This window comes from Schistocerca serialis, unplaced genomic scaffold (assembly GCF_023864345.2).
Source record: "Schistocerca serialis cubense isolate TAMUIC-IGC-003099 unplaced genomic scaffold, iqSchSeri2.2 HiC_scaffold_1182, whole genome shotgun sequence".
NCBI classification, from domain to species: domain Eukaryota; kingdom Metazoa; phylum Arthropoda; class Insecta; order Orthoptera; family Acrididae; genus Schistocerca; species Schistocerca serialis.
Window position 1 is genome coordinate 165,001 of NW_026047384.1, and position 5,000 is coordinate 170,000.

The 5,000-nt window shown below is 53.6% G+C and overlaps 1 non-coding gene across 1 annotated transcript in view; it reads left to right on the forward strand.

The window, feature by feature from the left end:
* The first annotated feature begins 3,656 nt into the window (after positions 1-3,656).
* Positions 3,657-5,000, forward strand: part of LOC126434139 (small subunit ribosomal RNA) — a 1,910-nt gene continuing 566 nt past the window's right edge. Inside the window, exon 1 of the ribosomal RNA XR_007579002.1 lies at positions 3,657-5,000. This exon is cut by the window's right edge and continues 566 nt beyond it. This is a non-coding gene — a ribosomal RNA (small subunit ribosomal RNA).

A 5,000-nucleotide genomic window follows, 5' to 3' on the forward strand; every position in this document is an offset into this window, starting at 1 on the left:
GGAACAACACCCAGTGCATCCTCTCCGCCACATGAGACAATCCACACTGTCATAACCAGACTGGGAGGTCCACTCAGAAAACGGAATATCCCACCCCCCCGACAACCACCATTGCTCAGCTAAGCCACCAACACCCACACATGTCCTACACAGGGGTGCACCCAACATCACAATACTGCCTCCTCTCACAGCACACAAACAATGGCAGGAATGAAAGACACAGGTCTGCCACAAGCATGGAATCGGAGCGCCGCCTGTCATGAGCCAAAGGTGCATCCTGACGTGGCAAATCAGATGATGCCGCAGGCATCCACTTACTATAATCACAATCAACAAACCGACCGGCCGCCCCCCCCCCCCCCCCCCCATTACACCTTTCCATACAACAATGTGTACCTTAACCTAAACTATACTGTACCTTAACCTAAACTATACTGTACCTTAACCTAAACTATACTGTACCTTAACCTAAACTATACTGTACCTTAACCTAAACTATACTGTACCTTAACCTAAACTATACTGTACCTTAACCTAAACTATACTGTACCTTAACCTAACCTATACGGTACCTCAACCTAACCTATATTGTGCCTCAACCTAACCTATGTTGCGCCTTAACCTAACCTATGTTGCGCCTTAACCTAACCTATGTTGCGCCTTAACCTAACCTATGTTGCGCCTTAACCTAACCTATGTTGCGCCTTAACCTAACCTATGTTGCGCCTTAACCTAACCTATGTTGCGCCTTAACCTAACCTATGTTGCGCCTTAACCTAACCTATGTTGCGCCTTAACCTAACCTATGTTGCGCCTTAACCTAACCTATGTTGCGCCTTAACCTAACCTATGTTGCGCCTTAACCTAACCTATGTTGCGCCTTAACCTAACCTATGTTGCGCCTTAACCTAACCTATGTTGCGCCTTAACCTAACCTATGTTGCGCCTTAACCTAACCTATGTTGCGCCTTAACCTAACCTATGTTGCGCCTTAACCTAACCTATGTTGCGCCTTAACCTAACCTATGTTGCGCCTTAACCTAACCTATGTTGCGCCTTAACCTAACCTATGTTGCGCCTTAACCTAACCTATGTTGCGCCTTAACCTAACCTATGTTGCGCCTTAACCTAACCTATGTTGCGCCTTAACCTAACCTATGTTGCGCCTTAACCCAACCTATGTTGCGCCTTAACCCAACCTATGTTGCGCCTTAACCCAACCTATGTTGCGCCTTAACCCAACCTATGTTGCGCCTTAACCCAACCTATGTTGCGCCTTAACCCAACCTATGTTGCGCCTTAACCCAACCTATGTTGCGCCTTAACCCAACCTATGTTGCGCCTTAACCCAACCTATGTTGCGCCTTAACCCAACCTATGTTGCGCCTTAACCCAACCTATGTTGCGCCTTAACCCAACCTATGTTGCGCCTTAACCCAACCTATGTTGCGCCTTAACCCAACCTATGTTGGGCCTTAACCCAACCTATGTTGGGCCTTAACCCAACCTATGTTGGGCCTTAACCCAACACACGTTGGGCCTTAACCCAACACACGTTGGGCCTTAACCCAACACACGTTGGGCCTTAACCCAACACACGTTGGGCCTTAACCCAACACACGTTGGGCCTTAACCCAACACACGTTGGGCCTTAACCCAACACACGTTGGGCCTTAACCCAACACACGTTGGGCCTTAACCCAACACACGTTGGGCCTTAACCCAACACACGTTGGGCCTTAACCCAACACACGTTGGGCCTTAACCCAACACACGTTGGGCCTTAACCCAACACACGTTGGGCCTTAACCCAACACACGTTGGGCCTTAACCCAACACACGTTGGGCCTTAACCCAACACACGTTGGGCCTTAACCCAACACACGTTGGGCCTTAACCCAACACACGTTGGGCCTTAACCCAACACACGTTGGGCCTTAACCTGCTCTGTAATTGTCATACGACGCGTTAAATTAGTGTAGTGTTGCCTAACTGCAACCCCCGCAATATAGTTTGCTACTCGCACTGCCCGGTCCCCAGTGTATCGCTTCATGTTAAACACCTTGCAGCTATACACTGTAATGTGGATGGCAGCAGGACGTACATGCTCAATGCCCTTTGCAGTTGTTCATTGGCATTTGCAGTTGTTCATTGGCATTCGCATGGCGAAGCACTTAGCCTACGCTGTGGTACGGCCTGTGTCAACTGTCCGCTGATGTTGTACGTCCAAATCACACACTGTACTGCACATTGGTCCTCATGTACTGAATGATACATCGTGGTACATGTGACCGTACAACGACTGCGCCAACAACGGCGAACCATGCGGTCCAAATGTTGTGCACTCAGCTACGTGTCGTCTCCCTATAAGAGCTGGATTGCAGTGTGGTATGCCCTGGATGGCGATCAGCATGAGCCGTCTGTTGATGTAGTGGCGCGTGTTGTCAGACGTAGTCGTCTCTTCTCACACACCGTGATAGCATGGTGCACTGCGTTCCACATCTGCGACATGCGACAGAGGCCGGTTGACAGTCGTTCGCGCAATGGACATCGCATACGTACGGGGGCCACCTTCCACGTGTTCGCGAAGCGTGCACATGTTGTTGCGTGTATGTGGGCAGACATAGTGTGTCGTGACACCTGACACAGGCATGCAACAATCGTTGAATTTGCAAATGGCGATGGACGCCTACGTTTGCTGGTGACGTTACGCAAATGAACAACTGGTAAACCGTTGTGGTGCGGTTGTTCTCGCTAGAGGTGAATCAGTGATGGCGACGATCGGTTGAGCTACCAACCGGTTGTTCCAGCGATACCCACCATGCCCACGAACGTGAATGGCATCTGGGTGTGAAGCGATACGCGGCGGTGGCTGGGTGGGACCGTCCCCGGCCGGTGAGGGGGGGCCTCCCGGCGTGCTGGCCGCGCGGTGCGTGGGCGCACGCGCTACAGCCGGCTGGTGGGGGCGGCCAGTGGCAGGCGCGCCGGCCGACGGAGGCGGCAGGCGGCGCAGCTGCGCGCCGGCGCACCCTGCACGCGGCGCCGTGCGGCCAAAGTAGGTCCTCGCGGGCCCGGTGCGAAGCGCGGTGGACATCTGCAGTGTGCTGGTCCGATTGAGGACTGTGTGCGCTGAGGATGCGCCGCCGCCCGGCGCTCGGCGCCGCGACGCCGTCTGCTGCTCGGTCGCCTCTGCGGTTCTCGCAGGTGGTTTGTATCGCAGCTGTGCGGACGTGTTGGCGCGTGCGCTGTGCTGGGAGAGTTCGCTTCGGCACCCAAGTGGGGCTTTTGTCCTTCTGTGGCGCTGGCGTTGGAGCTGCCGGTCACCGTAGGTGGCGCGTGTTGTCTCCCGCCGGCAATGCCACGACAGCACGCTCCCGGGCCTCTGTCGGCAGCGGCAAGCTCAGTTGGGAGCACGGGTGGTCGCACCTAAAGCGTCTACTCGCCAAACCCCGGGCGATTGCGCCTCTCTCGAACCCGACCAAGTACTTAGGACGGCGCTGCGCGCCGCCGGGACCTGAGAGGGTTTCGAGGTGTATGGTGCAGGGGAGCTCAGCCTCCTCCTGTTTGCAGAATAATTGAGCGGACGCTTGCGTGTTCGCGCGGGCCCCCGGGACACACTCCCGGGCGGCCGGCTGCTCAGCTCTAGTTGACGCAGCTCCCTGGTTGATCCTGCCAGTAGTCATATGCTTGTCTCAAAGATTAAGCCATGCATGTCTCAGTACAAGCCGCATTAAGGTGAAACCGCGAATGGCTCATTAAATCAGTTATGGTTCCTTAGATCGTACCCACGTTACTTGGATAACTGTGGTAATTCTAGAGCTAATACATGCAAACAGAGTCCCGACCAGAGATGGAAGGGACGCTTTTATTAGATCAAAACCAATCGGTCGGCTCGTCCGGTCCGTTTGCCTTGGTGACTCTGAATAACTTTGGGCTGATCGCACGGTCCTCGTACCGGCGACGCATCTTTCAAATGTCTGCCTTATCAACTGTCGATGGTAGGTTCTGCGCCTACCATGGTTGTAACGGGTAACGGGGAATCAGGGTTCGATTCCGGAGAGGGAGCCTGAGAAACGGCTACCACATCCAAGGAAGGCAGCAGGCGCGCAAATTACCCACTCCCGGCACGGGGAGGTAGTGACGAAAAATAACGATACGGGACTCATCCGAGGCCCCGTAATCGGAATGAGTACACTTTAAATCCTTTAACGAGTATCTATTGGAGGGCAAGTCTGGTGCCAGCAGCCGCGGTAATTCCAGCTCCAATAGCGTATATTAAAGTTGTTGCGGTTAAAAAGCTCGTAGTTGGATTTGTGTCCCACGCTGTTGGTTCACCGCCCGTCGGTGTTTAACTGGCATGTATCGTGGGACGTCCTGCCGGTGGGGCGAGCTGAAGGCGTGCGACGCGCCTCGTGCGTGCTCGTGCGTCCCGAGGCGGACCCCGTTGCAATCCTACCAGGGTGCTCTTGAGTGAGTGTCTCGGTGGGCCGGCACGTTTACTTTGAACAAATTAGAGTGCTTAAAGCAGGCAAGCCCGCCTGAATACTGTGTGCATGGAATAATGGAATAGGACCTCGGTTCTATTTTGTTGGTTTTCGGAACCCGAGGTAATGATTAATAGGGACAGGCGGGGGCATTCGTATTGCGACGTTAGAGGTGAAATTCTTGGATCGTCGCAAGACGAACAGAAGCGAAAGCATTTGCCAAGTATGTTTTCATTAATCAAGAACGAAAGTTAGAGGTTCGAAGGCGATCAGATACCGCCCTAGTTCTAACCATAAACGATGCCAGCCAGCGATCCGCCGCAGTTCCTCCGATGACTCGGCGGGCAGCCTCCGGGAAACCAAAGCTTTTGGGTTCCGGGGGAAGTATGGTTGCAAAGCTGAAACTTAAAGGAATTGACGGAAGGGCACCACCAGGAGTGGAGCCTGCGGCTTAATTTGACTCAACACGGGAAACCTCACCAGGCCCGGACACCGGAAGGATTGACAGATTGATAG